This window comes from Aotus nancymaae, unplaced genomic scaffold, assembly GCF_030222135.1.
Source record: "Aotus nancymaae isolate 86718 unplaced genomic scaffold, 86718_ANA_hifiasm-v0.15.2.pri h1tg000041l, whole genome shotgun sequence".
NCBI lineage: Eukaryota > Metazoa > Chordata > Mammalia > Primates > Aotidae > Aotus > Aotus nancymaae.
In genome coordinates this window covers 41,416,879-41,424,259 of record NW_026988455.1, presented here as the reverse complement: position 1 = coordinate 41,424,259, position 7,381 = coordinate 41,416,879, and the positions used below count along the sequence as shown (strand labels likewise).

The 7,381-nt window shown below is 46.1% G+C and overlaps 1 pseudogene; it reads left to right on the top strand.

Moving 5' to 3' along the window:
* Positions 1-424: 424 nt before the first annotated feature.
* Positions 425-3,063, top strand: LOC105718593 (protein CASC3-like; annotated as a pseudogene).
* Positions 3,064-7,381: the final 4,318 nt, after the last annotated feature.

Genomic DNA, 7,381 nt, shown 5'->3' with positions numbered 1-7,381 from the left:
TATTAAACATATTTCTTTGTGTGGCGGCTCACACCTATAATCCCAGCACTTTGGGAGGTCGAGATGAGCAGATCACTTGAGCTCACAGGTTTAGGACCAGTCTGGGCAGCATGGTGAATCTCCGTCTCTACAAAAATTAGCCAGGCTTGGTGGTGCATGCCTGTGGTCCCAGCTACTTGGGAAGCTAAGGTGGGAGAATGATTCGAGCCTGGGAGGCAGAGGTTGCAGTGAGCCCAGATCATGTCACCTCACTCCAGCCTGGGCAATAGAGTCAGGCCACATGTGTGTGTGTGTGTGTGTGTGTGTACATATATATACATACACACATACATATATATGTGTGTGTGTGTGTGTGTGTGTGTGTGTGTGTGTGTGTGTGTGTGTGTGTTTGGAGGGAGTCACAGAATGGAAGACCAAGCTGAGTATGGCCGTTGCATTTAGTGAATTTGCCATTTGCGAGAGCTTAGGGGAAAGGATGTACGTTAAGAGAAGGAGAAGGGCGGACCGGCGTCGGCAGCGCGCTTCGCAAGACACCGAGGACGAGGAATCTGGTGCTTCGGGCTCAGACCGTGGCGGTCCCCGTTACGCGAGGCTGCGGCAGCGGCTCTCCGTCTTCCCAGCGCGGAGGCCGAATCGGGGCCCGTCATCTGCGGCGGGTGGAAAGCGGGGGCCCCAAGAGCGCTGGGGAGTCGGAGTGCGAGAGTGAAGACGGCGTTGAAGGGGATGCTGTTCTCTCGGGCGCGGTGGCTCACGCCTATAATCCCAGCACTTTGGGAGGCCGAGGCGGGTGGATCACGAGGTCAAGAGATCGAGACCATCCTGGTTAACATGGTGAAACCCCGTCTCTAATAAAAATACAAAAAATTAGCTGGGCATGGTGGCGCCTGCCTGTAATCCCAGCTACTCAGGAGGCTGAGGCAGGAGAATTGCCTGAACCCAGGAGGCGGAGGTTGCGGTGAGCCGAGATCGCGCCATTGCACTCCAGCCTGGGTAACAAGAGCGAAACTTCGTCTCAAAAAAAAAAAAAAAAAAAAGTGCAGAAGACTCGGAAGGTGAAGAAGGCGAATACAGCGAAGAGGAAGACTCCAAAGTGGAGCTGAAATCAGAAGCTAATGACGCTGTTAATTCTTCAACAAAAGAAGAGAAGGGAGAAGAGCCTGACACCAAAGGCACGTGACTGCAGAGAGGCAACGCGGGGACGGACAGGGGAGCACGGAGCCTGTGGAGAACACGCGGGTAAAAAGGGCCCTAAGCAGGGGGATGATGATGAAGATCGGAAGAACCCGGCATACACACCTCAGAAAGGGCTATTCTTTGAGCATGATCTTCGAGGGCAAACTCAAGAGGAGGAAGTCAGACGCGAGGGGCGTCAGCGAAAGCTATGGCAGGATGAGGGTCGCTGGGAGCATGACAAGTTCCGGGAGGATGAGCAGGCCCCAAAGACTCGACAGGAGCTCATTGCTCTTTATGGTTATGACGTTCGCTCAGCTCACGATCCTGATGACATCAAACCCCGAAGAATCCGGAAACCCCGATATGGGAGTCCTCCACAAAGAGATCCAAACTGGAATGGTGAGAGGCTGAACAAGTCCCATCGCCACCAGGGTCTTGGGGGTAGCCTACCACCAAGGACATTTATTAACAGGAATGCTGCAGGTACTGGCCGCGTGTCTGCACCCAGGAATTATTCTCGATCTGGGGACTTCAAGGAAGGTCGTCCTGGTTTTAGGCCTGTGGAAGCTGGTGGGCAGCATGGTGGCCGGTCTGGTGAGACTGTTAAGCATGATACTAGTTACCGGTCACAGCGTCTAGAGCAGACTCCTGTGAGGGATCCATCTCCAGAAGCAGATGCTCCAGTGCCTGGCAGTCCTGAGAAGGAAGAGGCAGCCTCAGAGACATCAGCTGCTGCTCCTGAACCGCACCACCAGCCCCGGACAGGCCCATTGAGAAGAAATCCTATTCCCGGGCAAGAACCCGAACCAAGGTTGGAGATGCAGTCAAGCCTGCAGATGAGGTGCCCCCTCCTCCTGAGGGGTTCATTCCAGCACCTCCAGTCCCAGAAACCACCGCAACTCCACCTGCTAAGACTGGGAACTGGGAGGCTCCAGTGGATTCCGCTACAAGTGGACTTGAGCAAGATGTGGCACAACTAAAAATAGCAGAACAGAATTGGAGCCCTGGGCAGCCACGGGAATTCCGAGGTATGGCCAACCATATACACATGGGAGCAGGACCTCCACCTCAGTTTAACCGGATGGAAGAAATGGGTGTCCAGGTGGTCGAGCCAAACGCTATTCATCCCAGCGGCAAAGACCTGTGCCAGAACCCCCTGCCCCTGCAGTGCATATCAGTATCGTGGAAGGACATTACTATGATCCACTGCAGTTCCAGGGACCAATCTATACCCATGGTGACAGCCCTGCCCCACTGCCTCCACAGGGCATGCTTGTGCAGCCAGAAATGCACCTTCCCCACCCAGGTTTACATCCCCACCAGACACCAATGCCTCTGCCCAATCCAGGCCTCTATCCCCCACCAGTGTCCATGTCTCCTGGACAGCCACCACCTCAGCAGTTGCTTGCTCCTGCTTGCTTTTCTGCTCCAGGCGTTATGAACTTTGGTAATCCCAGTTACCCTTATGCTCCAGGGGCACTGCCTCCCCCACCGCCGCCTCATCTATATCCTAATACGCAGGCCCCATCACAGGTATATGGAGGAGTGACCTACTATAACCCCGCCCAGCAGCAGGTGCAACCAAAGCCCTCCCCACCCCGGAGGACTCCCCAGCCAGTCACCATCAAGCCCCCTCCACCTGAGGTTGTAAGCAGGGGTTCCAGTTAATCTGAGTTTCTGAATGTTTTAAATCTTAACATCATATAAAAGACAGCAGAGGTAAGAACTCAGGAGAGAAGAGAAATACAGCTGGCTATCTACAACCAGAAGGGCTTCAAAGATATAGGGTGTGGCTCCTACCAGCAAACAGCTGAAACAGGAGGACTCCTGCCTTCCTCTGAGGACAGGCTCTGGAGAGAGGGAGAAACAAGTGGCCCTCATCCCATCTTCACTCTTCACTTGAGTTGGCTGTGTTCGGGGGAGCAGAGAGCCAGACAGCCCAAGCTGCTGAGTCTAGATCCAGAAGCCCATGTCCTCTGCTGTTCTTCACTTTCTTCTGGGAAATTAAAGTGTCTTCTGTTCCCAAGAAAGCTTCCTGTTTGTTTTGTTTTCTAGGATGTTCATTTTTAAAGCCTGCTTTCCTATTCTTAATATTATTTTAGTTTTTTCTCTTTGTTTCTTGCTCTCTCTCTCTCTCTTCCTGCCTTTAAATGAAACAAGTCCATTCTGGTTTGCTCGCCCCTCTGGGTTCTCTTTGGACTCTTCCCTGCATCCCAGGTAATGGCGAATGTATCAGCCCGCCTTCCCCACCAAGTCTAAAAAGACCTGGCACTTCACTTTTAGTTGACCTTTGTTATTGTCTTGTATATTTGGATTCCCTTAACTCCTCTAACCCTGTGGAAGCATGGCTGTCTGCACAGAGGGTCCCATTGCGCAGAAAAGCTCAGAGTAGGTGGGTAGGAGCCCTTCTCTTTGACTTAGGTTTTTAGGAGTCTGAGCTTCCATCAATACCTCTGCTGTGGTGGGCTTCTGTTCTCTGCTGAGCGCGAATTCCCTCCTGTGGGGAGAGATGGCAAACCAGTTGCTTTTGTGAGAAAGGGATGGTGGAGCAAGAATCTTTGCACCTTAGGGTGTGTATTCACGTAGTACTCAGGGCTCAGTCTTTGAGGTAAGTGGAATTAGAGGGCCTTGCTTCTCTTCTTTCCATTCTTCTTGCTACACCCCCTGTCCAGTTCCTGTGGACCGATGCATCTCTTTAAAGGCAAATATCCAGCAAGCAACCCACCCTGTCCTTTGCAATCGCTCTTCTCCATGTCTTTACTGCTACAAGTGTTTTAGATGTTACTACTTTATTTTCCCTGAATTCTACTCTTGTCCTTCCAAACAGAAGATACTACATCTGGGCTTAAGGCCTAAGGAAGCCAGTCACCTTCTGGGCAAGGGCTCCTATCTTTCCTTCCTATCCATGGCACTAAACCACCTCTCTGCTGCCTCTATGGAAGAGATTCCTGTTATTGCAGTACTTCCATCTGCTGGGGTAACTTGGCCACTGTCCCTGTCCTTCTACAGAACCTGAGAGCGAAGATGGTAGCTGTCTCTCTCCCCGATAATGTCACTGTCTGTTTTTATTCCTTCCCTCTAGCAGCTGGCCTAACCACTCTTGAGTCACAGGTGTGGGATGGGGATGGGGGAGAGGCACTTAATCTGTAACCCCCAAGGAGGAAATAGATTGTTCCAGGGGTAGCTGGTGGTTGTGCCTTTTGTAGGCTGTTCCCTTTGCCTTAAACCTGAAGATGTCTTCTCAAGCCTGTGGGCAGCATGCCCAGATTCCCAGACCTTAAGACACTGTGAGAGCTGTCTCTGTTGGTCCACTGTGTTTAGTTGCAAGGATTTTTCCATGTGTGGTGGTGTTTTTTGTTACTGTTTTAAAGGTTGCACGTCTGTGATCACCATTGTGACTTGGAGATGATAAAATTTAGACTATAAACTTGAAAAAAAAAAAAAAAGAGAGAAGGAGAATTGAGGAGGTACATTTGGTTCAAGGCTGTTGGGTTCTTCCTGAGGGAAGGATGATTTCTGTTTGTGTCTAACTCTCAAATTATTCACAGTACAGTTTTCAAGGTTCAGTTCCTGAGTCCTGGGGTGAGGAATTGGCCACCATAAACATTACATTAAAATGAAAGACTGTCTCATCTATTTGATAAGAAACTTTGGAGATGGAACTGCTTTTCAGCAGAGGGTAAAAATGAAGCAAAAGACATTTTCAGCATACCAGTAACATGACATTCAGGATTCTCCCTTAGAAACAGCAGAGGATAAGGCTGGCCGTGGTAGCTCATGCCTATAACCCCAGACACTCAGGAGACCAAGACAGGAGAAGCACTTAAGACCAGGAGTTTAATACCAGTGTATGCAACATAATAAGACCTCATCTCTACAAAAAATAGGAAAATTATAATAGCTGGGTGTGGTGGTGTGCACCTGTCATCCCAGCTACTCAGGAGACTGAGGTGGGAGGATCTTTTGAGTCCCGGAGGTTGAGACTTCAGTGAGCTACGATTGTACCACACTGCACTCCAGCCTGGACAATAGAGCAAGACCCTGTCTCTAAATAATAATAATAATAGTAATATATTTAATTTAATTTAAAAGAAATAACAGAGGATACACAACGAGACACTCCAAGGCTCAGGGGATCGTCCACACCCAGAAGCCAGGCTAGCAGGAGTATTCAGTGTTATGACCTCAGACAAGCTCAATGAGCTGTCGCAAAAATCTCATGGTGTTAAGATAGAACTATAAAAGAAACCATGTGTGAGAAATTCTTCAGCAGCTTAGGGGGTTAGGAAGAACTTCAGAGAAGCTGAAGCTTTTTAAATGACACAGCCCTGGAGGGAAAAAAATAAAGAAGCCACCATATAGGATATTTTTGTCTACCAGTTCTGTTACCCTCTTGGACAGGTTGTGTGGCATACTTACTCCTTTTTATTTTTATTTAAATATATTTGGGAGCATTTTTTAATTACATATTCTCTGAGGGTATACACTCTATTGCACAGTCTTCCCTCAGTATCCAGGGATTGGTTCCAGGATCCCCATGGATGCAAAATCTGCAGATATTCAAGTCTCTGGTGTAAAATATCATAGTATAAAATAAAATAGTATTTGCATGTAACTTGCTCACATGTAACTTACCCCCATATACTTTCAATCATCTCCAGATTACTTAAAATACTTAACACAATGTAAGTCCTATATAAATAGTTGTTATACTGTATCAGTTTTTTATTTATATTATTTTTATTGTTGTTCCTTTTATTGTTTTTTTTCCTGAACGTTTTAGATCTGTGGTTGGTTGGTCGGCAGATGCACAATCTGTGGACACAAAGATCCAACCATACAGGCTTTTAGAATCTCCCGTTCGACACAGTGCTGGCTATCGAAAAATACATGCACAACCACTCATTATTGATTAAATTCAATTAAGAAATGCTTTTTCATTATGAGAGTGAGAACATTGAGTTATTCTGCTTGTCTAGTTTAAATATAAGCTTTTACTGGTCTTACTTTTGCATATACAGGATATATAAGCTTTGGAAGAAAATAAGCAAGTGGCAGAAAATTAATAGAGAGACAAAGCTAAGGAAAACTAGTTGGGCATCTTATGCAAAGCCTGTATTTTGGCTGATGTTCAACCCCATTTACTTTTTTTTTTTCTCTTATTCATCTGGGACTGAAATGTGTGTTCTCTCATTTCAAGAGTAAGAAACCAAGAGCAAACAGAGGGATTGTTTGAATCACAGCAAATATCTTTTCCAAAGAAGATTATATATGTCACTTACAAGTTAGATTTGAAGTGAATAATGATAGGAAGGGATTAGGAATTACGTTACAAAAGGAAGAGAAAAGATGAATTAAATAATGTAGAGAAGAGTAGTTAAATATTGAATCTATAAACTCTGACCAGTCTTATTCCCATTTTATATTCTTGACTCTATAAATTGAAGATATTCCCACTTGACTAGGGAAGGTGTGTGAAAGATTAGACCATGATATTTTAAAACAAAGTTGAGATGCAACAGAGGGTATGATTTGCCTCGTGAAAATGTATCGGATCCTAGTTAGTTTGGAAGCTATGAGAGAAAGAAACAGTTCGGACGCTTTAAAGCAGAGCTGGTAAACTATAGCCCATGGCTCAAATCCAGTCCACTGCCTGATTTTGTTTAGCCCAAAAACCTAAGAATCATTCTTAAGATTTTTACACAGTTTAAAAAAACAAAAGAGGACTAATATGTACGACATATGAAATTTTAAGAAATTGAAATTCCAGATTCTGTAAATAAAATGTAATAGGAACATAAGCATACTTGTTTGTTTCTATGAGTGCTTTTGAACTATAATGGCAGACCTGAGCAGTTGTGCTAGAGACCGCAGGATGTGCAAAGCCCCAACTATTCGCTCTCTGGTTCTTTACAGAAAGTTGAATGACTTTCATTTTAGAGAATTCAGTTGGATAGCAAGTTTGCTTGATTTTAATCTTCACAAGTTAACGAGGGCTTTATCCGTCAGTACTTTGTCAAATAAGAGTGGTTGCAGGAGGGTCTTACTCCAGTAAACCAATCTGCCTTGAGGAAAAGTCGGTCCTCCTAAAGACCAGAGTGGTTATTTACAGTGATTTATCTTCATCCTACTCAGTATAAAGAGCATGATTTATCTCACCTACAACCGTGTTGTCAAATGAAATTCTCCCTGTTCTATAACATAATTA